Source organism: Aquarana catesbeiana, linkage group LG05 (assembly GCF_042186555.1).
Source record: "Aquarana catesbeiana isolate 2022-GZ linkage group LG05, ASM4218655v1, whole genome shotgun sequence".
NCBI classification, from domain to species: Eukaryota; Metazoa; Chordata; class Amphibia; order Anura; family Ranidae; genus Aquarana; species Aquarana catesbeiana.
The window spans coordinates 567,568,561-567,585,267 of record NC_133328.1 but is presented as its reverse complement, the minus strand read 5'-3'; the positions used below and the strand labels follow the sequence as shown (position 1 = coordinate 567,585,267).

The following is a 16,707-nucleotide window of genomic DNA, read 5'->3' as shown; positions in this document are numbered from 1 at the left end:
CACAGCGGAAGCCGCGGACTCGATGTCCGCAAAGCACCCACCGATCATTCGGTACAGAGGCAGAATGGCCATCTGCCTATGTAAACAAGGCAGATTGCCAAACGAGTAGAGAAAAGGGGATCGCTGCTCACAGGTGATGCAATCAGTAACACTCCAATGTTACTTCTGTGAGGTGGGGCGCACTGCTGCAGAAAACATGGAGCAGAGAATCTTCAGATCGGCAGCACACCCACACAGAAAATAAAGTATGAAGTCTTTATTAAAGCGTAAATATTAAAAGAAATAAAGTATAAAGTCTTTATTGAAGCATAAATATTAAAAGCACTTAATGGATACAGGCAGGTAAGTTGACATGTTTCACACTATAGAAGTGCTTTGTCAAAACCACAGAAGTTGCAAAAAACTTTCCGTTTTTTTGTTTTTAAACAATTTTCTGAACAGGAGATTTTATTGGTCTGAAGTTGCAACAGCTGAGTTGGATTTTAATGAGATGCATTTGTGCTGTCATGTGATTTATGTGTTATAAATGTGCATGTAGTTTTTGCAACTTCTGTGGTTTTGACAAAGCACTTCTATAGTGTGAAACATGTCAACCTACCTGCCTGTATCCATTAAGTGCTTTTAATATTTATGTTTCAATAAAGACTTTATACTTTATTTCTTTATCGTACATCACGGGACACAGAGCACCATAGTAATCGCTATGTGGGCATATAGGCACCTTCAGGTAATGGACACTGGTATACCCAATACAGGAAGTTCACTCCATATATAACCCCTCCTCCTACCAGCAGTATCAGATTTTTCGTCAGTGTCTAAGGTGTTGGTCACAAGTGAAGATGTGCTCTAAAGAGCTCCAGGAGGGATCCGTGCTGGATTTAAACAGCCTCCATAGACTATAGACCAGATCCATCCAAGGTGCCACTGAGGCCAAGGTGGATGGTACCCGGGCCTCGTATACGAAGCACAAGGTTTTGCCTGTAATTCCTCTCTTTGCAGGGCGTTACAGGCAAAACCTGGGACCCAGGGCTTTGGTCATGCTACATTACCTAAAGTCTTTCCTGGCGGCGTGCTAATACAGGTCCAAGGGAGTGGAACCCTTATAAAAGGGACCCAGTCCTTAAAAGGTTTGATAACGCAGCCCACCGTGATGGGTGAAGTTTGGATCTGTCTGTTACAGCAGTATCCTGCAACGAGGATGAGGTAAGGGAAGAAGCCTAGGAACTGTAAAAAGTTCACCTATAGTTGCTTCTTCTATGAGTAAAATGTTGTCATGCCTTAAAGTCTCCACTAGAGGGAGTAAATGACCTTGATACGTTGCCTCTCAGTCATCTCAGTCCAGCTAAAAACAGCATGCGTGTGGTCTCAGCAGCCAGGGGGGATTTTTTAATCATGAACAAACAGCATGTTCTTCTCCCCCTTGGGGGAACTAATGGAGTTGGGAGGTACAACAGTGTTGATACTCAGCCCCCCCCCCCATCGGTGTTGTATTTCCTTACAGCCTTTTTTATGCCAATAGGGGGCGTGGCTTAAGCACGGCGCCGAGTGCGGGACGTAGCGTCCACATGGAGCACACGGGCGTTGGGGATACGAGCAGAGCTCGCACCTGAGACAGTTTAAACAGACGCTTCTCATTAAACAGGAGATCTCTATCAGATCGATCACAACTGAAGAGATTGAAGTCTGACACACAGGACACAGGAGGGTTGGGGCACGTAAGGGATGCATGCAGACATTTCCAGTACAGGAAATACAATTTTACTCAGCACCAAGTTGAACTTTATAGCGGCATTGTATTGCTAGACTATTGCTCAGCAAATAGTGCATTTACTTAGTGCCTCTGCTTTTGTGCTTAGCACTATGACTTCCAAAAAAGACATCACAAAAAAGGTATTAAAAATTCCACCCCCAGGCGCTGGGAACTTCAGTCGTGCCTCCACACTGTCATCCTCTCCGGAAATACCAGATATGGAAAGCCAGAGTGAGTTATTGGAACCAATTGGTGGTGCTGCTGCTTCTCACACCTCAGCCCCTGTATACGTGACTGTAGATGCATTTTCCTCCGCTCTGCAGGGCCTAGAAGGAAGATTAGCAGCTTTAATCGCATCCACCATCCAAAAGGATAGGAAGCGTGCTAGATCCTCCTCCCCCCACCGCAGACCCCCTACCAGATGGGTCATCTCCACGATGTCTCTAGGGTACAAACTAGAATTTCGGGAGTTTCCACCATCTCGTTTTCTGAGGTCAAACGTTCCCAAAGATCCAGGGAAAAGGCAATCTCTGTTTCGGCACTAGACCGATTACTGGCACAGGGGGTGATCATACAAATCCCCACAGAAGAGCAAGGTTTGGGGTTTTATTCAAACCTCTTAATGGTACCAAAACCAAATGGAGATATCAGACCCATTCTAGATCTAAAGAATCTAAATCAGTTCCTGAAGATCCCCTCCTTTCGCATGAAGTCGATCAGGTCAGTGGTTTCTATCCTACAAGGAGGAGAACTTCTGGCGTCTATCGACATCAGGGATGCATATCTGTATGTCCCTATATTTCCCGCTCACCAAAGGTTTCTGCGGTTCGAGGTAGAACAGCAGCATTTTCAGTTTGTAGCCTTGCCCTTCAGGCTAGCTACAGCACCCCGGGTGTTCACAAAAGTTCTGGCCCCACCTCTAGCCAGGTTAAGGGCACAGGGCATAACAGTCTTGGCATACCTAGACGATCTATTGCTAATAGACCAGTCAGTGGCTCGTTTGGAGCAAAGTGTATGCATTACAACCAGTTACCTGGAAAGTCTGGGTTGGATTCTCAACCTAGAGAAGTCTTCCTTAAAACCGCTAGTATTTGGGCCTAATCATAGACACAGCCCAGAAAAAGGTGTTCTTGCCTCAGGCAAAAATCAACTCCATAAGAGAGCTGCTGCGGATGGTCAGGTCGAAAGGAGATCCCTCCATTCGCCTTTGCATGAGGTTGTTAGGAAAGATGGTGGCTTCATTCGAAGCGGTTCCCTATGCCCAGTTCCATTCAAACTGTTGCAAAACAGTATTCTGTCTGCTTGGAACAAAGCGATTCAAACTTTAGACTTGCCAATACGGCTGTCCCCAAGGGTGTCCCAAAGCCTCAGTTGGTGGTTACTAACCCAGAATCTGCTGAAAGGAAAACCCTTCAGACCAGTTATCTGGAAAGTGGTAACGACAGATTCCAGCCTGTCAGGCTGGGGAGCAGTACTAGAGAAAACTGTCCAGGGACAGTGGTCAAGAACCGAAAGAGCCTTGCCTATCAACATCCTAGGGATTCGGGCAGTGCATCTGGCTCTGAAGGCCTGGACTTTCAGGTTACAGGATTGTCCTGTCAGAATCCAATCCGACAATGCCACAGCTGTGGCCTATATCAATCACCAAGGGGGCACCAAGAGTCTCGCAGCGCAGACAGAGGTGAACCATATTCTAACCTGGGCAGAAAGGAATGTTCCGTGCCTGTCGGCAGTCTTCATTCCGGGAGTAGAGAATTGGCAGGCGGACTACCTTAGTCGCCAGCAGTTATTCCCGGGGAATGGTCCCTTCACCCTGACATTTTTTGGGCTCTTTGCCAAAGATGGGGGACTCCATCTTCTGGCGTCCAGATTCAACATGAAGTTAGTCAACTTTGTGTCCGGGACAAGGGATCCACTCACATGCAGAACAGATGCGTTGGTGACCCCGTGGGATCAGTTCTCACTGATTTATGCATTCCCCCCTATTCAGTTGCTGCCACAACCTCTTTGCCGGATCAAGCTGGAAAGAAGGCTGGTAATTCTGGTAGCCCCAGCATGGCCCAGAAGGTCCTGGTATGGGGAAATCGTAAAGATGGTGGTGGAGGATCCATGGTCCTTCCACTACGGCCAGACCTACTCTCACAGGGGCCGATATTCCATCCTACCTTACGAACGCTAAATTTAACGGCCTGGCTATTGAAACCCACATTCTGAAGAAACGTGGGCTTTCCGGGTCAGTTATTTCTACCTTGATTAATGCAAGGAAGCCAGCTTCCAGAACTATATCTTATAGAGTCTGGAGGGTTATATTTCCTGGTGTGAATCCAAGGGTTGGCACCCTCGGAGGTATATCATAGGTAGAATTCTTGTCTTTCTACAATTAGGGGTAGAGATGAAGATGGATTTGAGTACTATTAAGGGCCAAGTCTCAGCTTTATCGGTTTTATTTCAAAGACCGCTTGCTACACATTCTTTAGTCCGGGGTTTTATGCAAGGGGTGATGCGGATTAATCCGCCAGTTAAATCACCTTTGAGCCCTTAGGACTTGAACTTAGTTTTGTCAGTGTTACAAAAACAGCCATTTGAACCGATACAGCATATTCCCTTAGTCCTTCTGACAAGGAAGTTGGTGTTCTTGGTTGCTATATCCTCACCAAGGAGGGTTTCGGAATTGGCTGCTCTTTCTTGTAAAGAGCCATACTTGATTATTCATGAGGACAGAGTGGTGCTGCGGCCTCGTCCAGGTTTTTTGCCAAAAGTGGTCTCAGGTTTCCACCTGAACCAATATATTGTCCTGCCATCATTTTTTCCAAAACCATGTTCCAGGGAAGAGAAGTCACTACATTGTCTTGATGTAGTGAGAGCGGTCAAAGTCTATTTAAAGACGACTGCTCAGATCCGGAAGACTGATGTCTTATTTATACTGCCAGAAGGTCCTAAGAAAGGACAGGCAGCATCGATATCCACTGTCGCTAAGTGGATTCGACAAGTTATAATTCAGTCTTATGATTTAAGGGGTAAGATTCCACCTTTTCAAGTCAAAGCGCACTCTACCAGGGTGGTTAGTGCTTCTTGGGCAGTGCATCACCAGGCCTCTATGGCTCAGTACATACATTCACCAAGTTTTATCAGGTGGATGTAAGAAGGCATGAGGATATTGCCTTTGGGCACAGTGTGCTGCAGGTGGCAGTATAGGTCCTCAAGTCTGGGGGTGCCCTACATTGCTATGGGACGTCCCACATAGTGATTAATTTGGTGCTCTGTGTACCGTGATGTACGATAAAGAAAATAGGATTTTTATAACAGCTTACCTGTAAAATCCTTTTCTTGGAGTACATCACGGGACACAGAGGTCCCGCCCCTCTTTTTGGGGTTTAAGTATATTGCTTTGCTACAAAAACTGAGGTACTCCTGGTAAGAGGAGGAGTTATATAGAGAGTGAACTTCCTGTATTGGGTATACCAGTGTCCATCACCTGAAGGTGCCTATATGCCCACATAGTGATTACTATGGTGCACTGTGTCCCGTGATTTACTCCAAGAAAAGGATTTTACAGGTAAGCTGTTATAAAAATCCTATTTTTCTGTGTGGGTGTGCTGCCGATCCGAAGATTCTCTGTTCCAAGGCAGATTGCCATTCTGTCAGTAGGGAAGGCATGGATCCTGTGTTCCTGCAAAACGGGGACAATGATCCATGTCTTCCCCTAGTAAAAGCACCTAGCACACTGCACATAAACACAGGCTAGGCACACAGTTAACCTTTTGATCTCCCCTGATGTTTAACCCCTTCCCAGCCAGTGACATTAGTACAGTGACGGTGCATATTTTTAGCACTGATCACTGTATTTGTGTCACTGGTTCCCAAAAACCTGTTAGTGTCAGAATGTCTGCTGCAATATTGCAGTCCCGCTATAAGTTGCTGATCGCCGCCATTACTAGTAAAAATTAAATAATAATTCTATAAATGTATCTCATAGTTTGGTTTGCACAAAACTTATAGCGTCTACAATCAATTTATGCTTATTGGGGTTTTTTTTTTCTACCAAAAATATGTAGCAGAATACATATTGGCCTAAATTTATGAAGAAATTAGATTTTTTTTTTTTACATTTTTTTTTTTTTTTTAAAGGATATGTTTTATAGCAGAAAGTAAAAAAATATTGTTTTTGTTTTTTCAAAATTGTCTGTCTTTTTTTTGTTTTTAGCGCAAAAAATAAAAACCTTTGGTCATCAAATACCACCAAAAGAAAGCTCTATTTGTGGGGGGGAAAAAAAAAGAAAATAATTTTATTTGGGTGCAGTGTCACACAACCACGCAATTGTCCGTTAAATTAACGCAGTGCCATATCGCAAAAAATGGCCTGGTCATGAGGGGGGTGGGGGGTAAATCTTAAGTAGCCGAAGTGATTAAAAATGAATTTTACAATGTTTGTCTATATTGCTCCAAATTTAAAAAAAAAAGATTAGACAGGATCTCTTGCTGACTAGTAAATATAAGTAGTCTTTTATTTTGTGCTTGATAATATATAATTATACTACATTGTGTGTAAGAGCCTAATCAGAAATGTACTTGTTTCATAAGCTCTGTATTATGTTTGTGTGATTGTTTTTCTTTGTATGTCTTTATGACTTTTACAGAAGTAGACTAATGCAGAATTTAGGAGCCATTAGGGCCAATCTAGGCAGTTTTAATTTGCCAGAGAACATGTGTTTTTAGTAATGTTGAAAGAGAAGGCACCAGCTGTAATTTATTAAGCATGTTGTCTCCTAGAATTTGTCCATCCCTGATGTACAATGTAAAGTAAACATCTACAAGTTTACTTAAATGCAATAACTGTAACCTGCAATTGCTTGCAGTCTGCCATTTATCTAACTACATTAATCTAAGTGGATGTATCAGCAAATATCACCCTTTAAACGAATGACTAGGGCACATGTCAGAATTACCGAATCGTGCATTTATTATGAGTTGATTTGGATTCTCTTGAGCTACATTGTGATTACCATCCTAGGCTAGGAGCACATGGTTGCTGACTACCAAGAACATTGTGGATGTTTGGTGTTGCAGTATTTGGTGGAGTAGCAGCAGGATAACAAAATATGTTTAGAATACTTACCTTAAAGTGATACTAAAGGTACTAAAAAAAAAAAACTAGGGCTGCAACTAACGATTATTTTCATAATCGATTAGTTGGTCGATTATTGTTTCGATTAATCGATTAATCGGTTAATAACCTTAAAAAAAAGTGTGGTGTATAATTTAGTTAGTATGTAAAGTTTATAAAAAAAAACAATGTATTCTTAAATATCTCTATGCAGTGGTAAATATAAACAACCAACTATATGGTTAGGGAGCAAAATATTAAATCCACTCTGAGAATAACAGACAGAAGAGATATACTATATATACACTATTAGAAGAGAAATACAGTTTTTTGGCCAATTTGTTGCAAAAACGAATTACATGCTTTTCTGCAGCTTCTCCGTTGAAGTATATTGAACCAAAAAAGCACCGTTTTGCGTTAAAAAAAAAAAAGTCCCTGACCCTTTCCAAATATGCAGCGGCTGAAAAAAAGTATAGTTGTGAAAGTGTCCCATAGAAAACCATGTTAAATGAATTGTAGTGTGTTTCTGCAAAAAGCACCAAAAAACACAAAGATGTAATACAGGTCTAAAATGTTTAGTAACATAATGGGGTTAAAAAAAACTAAAATGAGCCCTTTATAGTACAAAAAAAGCAAATGATCACTACTGTAAGGGGTTCATTTTTTTACTGTAGAACTGTGAAAGTAATATTTACAGTAGCGATTATTTGCTCTTTTTGTACTATAAAGGGCTAATTTTATTATTTTTAACCCCATTATGTTACTGGCCGATTAATCGATTATGAAAATAGTAATCGATTAATTTCATAATCGATTAGTTGTCGATTAATCGATTAGTTGTTTCAGCCCTAAAAAAAACATGTTCTACTTGCCTGCTCTGTGTAATGGTTTTGCACAGAGTAGCTCTGATCCTCCTCTTCTCGAGTCCCTCTTCGGCGCTCCTGGTCCCTCCCTCCCTCCCGTTGAGTGCCCCCACAGCAAGCATCTTTCTGATATGGAGCTGCGGCCCAGTCTCTCTCCTCTCTCCTCTCTCCTCCTCCCTCTTCCCTCTCCCTCCCTCTCCCTCTCCCTCCCTCTCTCTCCCTCTCTCTCCCTCTCTCTCCCCCCTCTCTCTCTCTCCCCCCTCTCTCCCCCCCTCTCTCTCCCCCCCCTCTCTCCCCCCCTCTCTCTCTCTCTCTCTCTCTCTCTCTCTCTCTCTCTCTCTCTCTCTCTCTCTCTCTCTCTCTCTCTCTCTCTCTCTCTCTCCCTCTCTCTCTCTCTCCCCCTCCCTCTCTCTCTCTCTCTCTCTCTCTCTCTCTCTCTCTCTCTCTCCCCCCTCTCTCTCTTTCTCTCTCTCCCCCCCTCTCTCCCCCCCCTCTCTCTCTCCCCCCCACTCTCCCTCCCCCCCTCTCTCCCTCCCCCCTCTCTCCCTCCCCCCTCCCCCCCTCTCTCTCTCTCTCCCTCCCCCCTCTCTCTCTCCCTCCCCTCCCCCTCTCTCTCTCCCCCTCTCTCTCTCCCCCTCTCTCTCTCCCCCTCTCTCTCTCCCCCCCTCTCTCTCTCCCCCCCTCTCTCTCCCCCCCTCTCTCTCTCTCTCTCTCTCTCCTCCCTTCCCTCTCTCTCTCCCCCTCTCTCTCTCCCCCCCTCACACACAGAAGGCTTTTTATCTTAATGCATAGAGTACATTAGAATAAAAAAACCTTCTGCCTTAACAACAACTTTAACCAGTTGAAGACCAGGCTTATTCTGACACTTTTATGTTTAAAAGTTAAAAAGTAATTTGCTAGAAAATGACTTGGCACCCCCAACATTTATATATATTTTTTTGTAGCAGAGGCCTTAGAGAATAAAATGATGGTCGTTGAAATTTTTTATGTCACACACAGTATTTGCGCAGTGGTTTTTCAAATGCAATTTTTTGGAAAAAATCCACTTTGAAGGAACATCCTCAACCCCCACTATGACAGCTAGCAGGGATCACCCCCCCCCCCCCCAAAAAAAAAGTGTCCTGTGAATGGAAAACTACAAGGTCCGGTAGCCTTTGTGGCTGTCGGCTGGCTTGTAGTTTTTAATGAACTACCACAGCGCTGTGGGCGCTGTGTGGTAATTTATTCAGTCTTACTCTCAGACTGTATCAGCTTCCTCATAAGAGGCACGAGCACACAGATACACTGACAGATCTGCTGGAGGCCTGCATAGCACCAGTGATCTGCTGATCGCTGGTGCAATGCTTTACAGGCTCCTGCAACAAAAAATAATAATTGCACATTTTTTTTACCTGCAAAAAAATGTGCATTTATTTTTTTTTTTTGTGAAAAGAAGAACTTATCCTTTTATCCTTTAATGAATTTTAATGGAAAAAAAAACACTATATATAACCCAATTTTTGGTAAAATATAAAAGCTGATGTTACGCTGAATAAATAGATACATAACATGTCACTCTTTAAAATTGAGCGCGCTTGTGGTATCACGACAGACTACAATACTTGAAAGATCTCCATAGGTGACGCTTTAAGAATTTTTACAGGTTACCTGTTTAGAGTTGCAGAGGAGGTCAAGCACTAGAATTATTGCTGTCATTATAAGTTTGTGGCAGTACCTTGCGTGTGAGGCTTTATGGTTTACAAACACGGTGTGCACGACCTATGTATGTGTTTGCTTCTGCACGTGAGCACGGAGGGATGGGGGTGCTTTTAAATCATTTTTTTTTTTTTTTTTATTTTATTTAAATATAATTGTAAGAATTGTAAACATCCCTTGTGATAGAAAGAAGGGATGACAGGTCCTCTTTATGGAGACATCTAGAGGTCTATAAGACCCCAGATCTCTCCTCTACCCTGGAAAGCATGATAATGGGTTTACCAGAGAACCTGTCACAAAAAAAATCCTTCTATCTTATGCCCAGCATCATTCTCATAACAGGGTAGAGACTATATTCTGCCATGGTTACCCATCAGAAAAGAAAAATGATGGTAAGTTTGAAACTATTTTCCATTTCCTAGTGCTACCATAGCAGCAAGACATTGGAAAATAACTAGACAAATCAAAGGAGGGATAAATGGGAAAATGTTCATTAGGTATAGAGAATGTTATAAGAAACAGACCTGATCTTCCACTTGAAGTCACCCATAGTATAGTGCACATGCCAAGCCTTTAACCTTGCAAGCTGCTAGAATGGCTTTCATGATCCAGAAAGCATGAACTTGGAAGAAGATGCAGATGACAAACCTTGTACAGACAGAAGCAAACTGATAATTTTTAAATCTACAGATCTATGCAGTTTGGATATGGGCCCTTCAGGCATTGGACACATCAACAGTAGACTGGGAGAAAGCCACTTTAGTTACATCCTGGGAAATTGGATGGAGATGGAGTGTGGTCTTATGAGGAAGTCAGGAAGAAGGTTCTATTTAACCTAAAATGAAAAATTCTGAGACTAAAACTTTAAAGTGGTTGTAAATCCATACATATACCCAGCGAAGTGACTGGCTTCAGGTGTGAAACAGAGTTGAAACACATCATCCATCATAAGTTGTACCTGTTTATCTGCAGCCCTCTCTTTTCTGTAACCTTTCAAAGTGCTGAATGTATAAAGCTTGTTTTAGCTTTCCGAAAATAGGGGGCAGGGAGCTAAAGTTACACTATGAAGAACTCAGTGAGGAGAGGACTGAGTGATGATTGGAGGGAAGGGACACCCTGCCCCCCCTTCACACATTTACCGAGCTAAGGCTGTCAGTGTGCTGGAGGTCCCTCCCCTGTCACGATTTTTTTCTCTTAGTGTCAGGAAAACTTCAGAAGTTAAGATAGCAGAGGAAGGAAGCAGGAGACAGAAATTACACTTAATGTTCTGGATTGAGACAAGTACACACTGCAGAAGAATATGCTTTGTTCATATTTTTTTTTTCTGAGGTTTACGACCACTTTAAGCTCAATGTAATGGCTGTGAGCAAGATTGTCCTCAAAAGTAAACATTTCCTGAGAGAAGCTTGAGTGCTGACATTGCTAACGTTCTTTTGAAAATGCTAGTCGCCTGACTGTCTGTTTTGTTAGTTTATAGCAGTAGTTTGTTATTTTATAAACTTACAGCAGGCCGTGGCCATCTTAAGTGTGGGCATCTGAAGCCAGTATACAAACTTTGTTTGAGAGCTTTGGAATCCTCTCATCTCACATAACTTTACCCGCGTCTATGGGGGACAAAACCTCACTCCACTTCTCCCAGAGGGATTAGAACACCTGTCAGTTTTTATAGCTGTCTTACCCCCGTCTGTACTCCGGTAGAGATTCTCCTCCTCTAGTTGTCCTGTTTACCATTATCATTAAAAGTGAAGGTAAATACCACATTTTGGTTTGTCCCCAGAAAAGTAATAGAGGGAAAATCTTCCAATGGGGAGACTGGTTCTGGTGACCTGGTCATCCCCAAGAAATTTCCCTTTTTTGCAGGGATTTCCTCTACTTCCTCTTTGATTATGGGACAGGAAGTGAAGGGAAATCTACCCAATGGGACACAGATGGCAAAAGAAATAGGTGTTATAATCCTCCCTTACTCTATCCAAAATGGAAAAAAACATTTTTTTGCCTATAGTCCCACTTTAAGCCCCTGTGTGGGCGTTTGGATTATTTCCTTAAATTTCAAAATTCAGTAAATATATTGAAGAAGAAAAAGACCTGGGATACGTGCTTCCCAAGTTATGGTAATTTCATTGTCAGGGGATCCATTTTTCAGAAAGGGTTTTTGTGTTTTTTCTCTGATGCTAAAAGAAAGCCACTGTTGGCCTAAGAAAAACCCATCCCTAATTTTGTCACTATGGACAAGATTTCTGTAGAAAGCATCAATTCCATACGCAGATTGAAATGCCTCCTGACAAGATACTTCCCAGCCTTGGTAACTCCATTCTGAAGTAAAGTGAAGGTCGTTTTTTTTTTTATTTATTATTGTATGGTTAGCTTTGCACCACTACCAGGTTGTTCTTCATGGACCTGGTAGTCCTGATTGACTAGCATAAACTGTTTCTGTAATTTGGCAAAAATATCTCAGCCTAATATGGGATTATGACAGCATAGGAATAACCTCAAGGAGTTTCACCTGGAGGATGGAAAAAACCTTGAGGCTAGGACAAACTAGACCTGTACTTCAAGCGTATAAATCTTCTCTTGGAGAAGTCGAATCTTGTAATCAGTGGAAAAGGTTCTGCTGTAGACAAGTGACTTTTTAGGGATTCTGCGTGATGCCAGAAGAACATAAATCAAATAATGGTGGATTTTTATGCCTTGTTTTTGAAGAAGCAAAAATAAATACCACTAGCAGCTTTTTTGAAAGTTTGAGAAGAGGTGAGGCAGCTGAACTGGAAATGAAGGTGATCCTGAGCACAGCACAAGGATTTCTAGAAAACCTAAAGTATGACAAAATGAAGAGGGTTCAGTAAGTCTACAGGCAACATCCAATCTACACAAACTTTCAGAATTATAGTTTCCAGAAGTTACAACTTGAATTTGTAAAATTAAAAGTGTCTGTTTTTATTATGTTGAGGTTTAGGACAGCCCTCCAGTCCACTCATTTCCTTCCTACCAAGCAATGCACTGCTTTAAAGTGGAACTTCACTCCCTCAATAAACATTGACTATCTCGAATCCTTATGTTGCTAGCATTAGTAAATGGATAGGAAGATATATCATATTTTTATTTGATTTAAACTGTGTTTTTTTTTTTTTTTTTAGCACAAGGGCGGATGGATTCCAGGAAGTAAATTCTACTTGAATCATCTGCCCTTACTCAAGATGGCCACAGCCAGAAATGCAAGGGGGTTGTTTTTCTAAGTAATTTCTCAGCAGAATAAAGCATGGAGGCATGAATGGATGGGGAGTTTGCTTTGAATATTAAAAAAAAAATTAAATAGCACTTTTGGTTTGTGGTACTCGGATGCAGTGTAGTTCAGCTTTAGGCTCCGTTCACACATGCTGTGGCCGCTGCTCAAAGCAGAGGGTCCGGTGCGTCCCTGTTCACTGATTCAGGTCCGGACCAGAAGACGCACAGAGTCCTTTCCAAATACAGACCGTGGCCTTCCCGGAGCTGTGTGAACCGGCTCCATTGAGAACCGATCACACTCTCCTGTCTTGCAAATTGGATGTGGGGAGACCCGCATCGAATTCGCATATATGTGAACCGGCCTTAAGGAGACTTCAGCTTGGCCTAAAAATATAATGGACAGCACCCATGGATCTTAAATGCTGCCTGCCCAGACTCCTTTAAATAGACAGGTTCACTTAAGGCGATATTAAACCTAAAACCAAAAGTGTAATATATTGGAGCTTACCAATCATTCCATGTGGTGGTGTCTGTATTTTTCGTTTTTCTTTTTCAGGCTTTTTTCCCTCTCTTCTCACCTGGTGATCTGGCCATTAACAGACCTCCTGTATTAGTGTTTCCACTCCTGGATGAAGGAGCACAGAGACACCTTTTGGACAGCAACATTGTCAATCTGGGGGGAGGGAAATGCTGAATGGACTAGCAGATTTAGTTAGACTGACAAACTGAAGCCAAACTCCAGCTAACACTTTTTAAGCAGTTACAGCAAACCGTTATCCTTTTGGGAGAAAACTTTTACACAACATCGACAGGGGTGCTTACAATGATCAATTTTATGTGGTTTGTCTTGACCCCCTAACTGTTTTATCTGCAGGACAACTTGTTCTGTTGAAAAACAGACTTACTGGATAGATCACCAGGTGAGAATAAAAGAATAAGAATTGGTAAGCTGCAATATAATGTTTGCTTTTGGGTTTAATAATGTTTTACTGCTGCCTATAACATCTTCACAAACTCCTTCCTTTTATGTTCTTGACACCTTTTGGTTGTGGGAGAGAGCGTATGCCATGTGTAAGCTACAAGTAATAACCATGAACATACACAGATCTAAGGAAACTCTTCAGGCGTCCATGTGATGGCACCCTGCTGTCTGAGCAGCCAGTTACTTAGTGCCAGTGCTATTATGTGGGAGGAGATGGGTGAGTTGCATGCTCTTTATATGCAAAAGTACTGTGTATAGCTGCTTAGAGACAAATATAGTGAATGAAAGTGGGTATGTGAAGCTGGGGGATCACAACTGTTAAAGTGGTTATAAAGGCTTCAGATTTTTTTACCCTAATGCATTCTCTGCATTCAAGTAAAAGCCTTTTATGTTCAGCACCCCCAACCCCTCCCCCTCCCCCCCAAATACTTACTTGAGCCCAATCTTGATCCAGTGCTGTGCCGGAGAGCAGCGACCCTGCCCTCTCCCCCTCCACATTGTCTCCTCCTGCTGTTAATGAAATATTGATTAGGGGGCGGGCCAAACTGTGTCAATGGACACACACACAGTGGCTCAGGATCGAGCCTGCTTGTGTGCCCCCATAGGAAGTGGCTTTCTATGGTGGCACACAGAGAAAGGGGGGGCCCCCTCAAGAGGCGGATCGAGGCTACTCTGTGCAAAACCATTGGTTTGTCAGGTAAGTATAACCTATTGTTTTTTTTTGTTTTTTTTTAAGGACCTTTACGATCACTTTAAGGGAATATGTTGCTTTGCTCTGCACTGGCAAAGCACAGGTTGACTTTAAACACCAAACTTTCTGGTAACAGAGCCGGGATCAAAAGCAATGAGGGTCTTCTGCAAGAGAAACAAGCAGTCTCTCAAGTTTCCACCAGGTCTGTAGTAGGCACCCTTCAGTATGTCATCACCTTCACCATTCCTGCCCTTCACCCTGATCAGGTACTTCTTAAAGTGGTGTTCTGGCCGAAATGATACTTTTCAAATAAAAATACCCCTATAATACACAAGCTTAATGTATTCTAGTAAAGTTAGTCTGTAAACTAAGGTCTGTTTTGTTAGTTTATAGCAGTAGTTTGTTATTTTATAAACTTACAGCAGGCCGTGGCCATCTTAAGTGTGGGCATCTGAAGCCAGACTGTATTTCTTCCTGGATCTCATCCTTGCAGATCTTGTACATGCTCAGTGCAGCACAAGCAGTGTAATATGTTTCAGGTGTTTCCATAGCAACGGCAGTGTCTGAGGAAGTTGGCGCCCCTTCCCAGAAGGCATTGCAAACAGGAAATAATGCGATGGGCCACGGCCAGGGAGGAGGAAGTGAAAAATGAATACAGCAGATATACAGTAGGTGCTGAGAAAAAAAATAAAAATATATCCAATTCGTTTACAGTGCACAGTTTAGTGAGGGATGCTGAAGAGTTGTAAAAGTGGGTGGAACTCCACTTTAATGGGATACATGTGCACGCTGACCCAGGGCTTTCACTGTGCAGGTTTTATTGCCTGAACGGCCAAACACCAGTCTTTAGTATTGCCAAGTGGGTGGATGTTTGAAAGCCCAGCTCATGTGCTTCTACTGTAGAGGCCCTAAAAATTTAGAGTTAAGACTGCAGATAATACTGGGGTGCCTTGAAGGGGCTCTTTAGGTTACGCATGTATTTGCAAACGAAGCTCTTGTTTTTAGCGCTTACTGTTATACAGGATAATTCGGTTGGTTGCAGGCTGGTTGGTAAGTTGAGCTGAGAATTTTCTTTGGTTTTGTTTTGCATGTGTTGCCCTTCCATGTGCTCCTTGCTGCAAAGGCCAGTTGGTGAGGGCAGTGGCTATTTGTTTGTACTGTTGGAATACTGGTGAGATGATGCACTGGACACCTTTGCTGCCATGGTGCTATGTGCTGGGTGTCCAGTGCACCCCTGTGCCTTTGAGGAGTGGGCTCCCTCCAGGCTCACCTGCTCTCTGCCTATCCATTCTAAGTTAGGACTGCAGATAATATTGGGGTGCCTTGAGCTGGCTCTGTGGCATACACATGTATTTGCAAATGTGTGCAAACGTAACCCCTGTTTTTTAACGCATACTGTCAGACATGATAACTTGGTTGGTTGCAGGCAGGTCGGTAAGTTCAGTTGGGAATTTTCTTTGGTTTTGTTTTGCATGTTTTTTTTTGTTTGCTTGTATGTGTGTTTATACTGCCTATTTCTGTTCTGACAGACTATATTTGTCTTTTGCTACAGTAAAACCTCGGTTTGAGAGTAACTTGGTTTGAGAGCGTTTTGCAAGACAAGCAAAATTTTTAAATAATTTTTGACTTAATATACAAGTGATGTCTTGATAAACAAGTAGCGTCATGTCACAACTGACTATAAAAGAGAAGAGAGGCGCCTCTTAGTGTAGCAATATGGTTACATTTATGGCATGGCATTTAATGAAGGTACAACATTCAGCAACATATTGCTACACTTAGAGGCGCCTCTCTTCTCTTTTATACTCTGTAGCTCCTGCTGGATTTTGCTTCTATGCCCCTTGTGGAGGCCTCCATCTGTGGATGGACATTTTAAGGTTACACAACCTATCACATTGCTATAATCTTTTTATATGGACTATAAACTGAAGGACCTATGCATAAATGGTTGTGGAACGAATCATCTGAGTTTCCATTATTTCTTATGGGGAAATTTGCTTTGATATACAAGTGCTTTGGATTACAAGCATGTTTCTGGAACGAATTATGATTGCATTCCAAGGTTTTACTGTATTATGATACGTTTTCCCTTTGTTGGCGAGTCTGGGCACACAGAGGTAGTAGAGATGACCCTGCATGTCATGCAGTCCCTTGCTTGAGGTCCCTTCAGCATCCTGGGTGTTAAGCGTCATTAAATTTTAAACTGAAGCCGAGAACTGTTTTAAATACATACAGGCACTTGTTAAACCACGACAACAAAAAAAAAAAGAAATACCTTTGCGATTTTTTTTTTTTTTAAACAGTGGCATGTTTTGCTTATTATACCGTTTGACAGGCTAAAGAAATTTCCCTAACACCATAATCCTCCAGGGCTCAGCAGAATGGAAAATGCAGGCGAGC

The 16,707-nt window shown here is 42.5% G+C and overlaps 1 protein-coding gene across 1 annotated transcript in view; it reads left to right on the top strand.

The window, feature by feature from the left end:
• Positions 1-16,707, top strand: part of RAD54B (RAD54 homolog B) — a 170,980-nt gene that overhangs the window by 20,926 nt on the left and 133,347 nt on the right. The gene's annotated exons all lie outside the window — the stretch shown is intronic.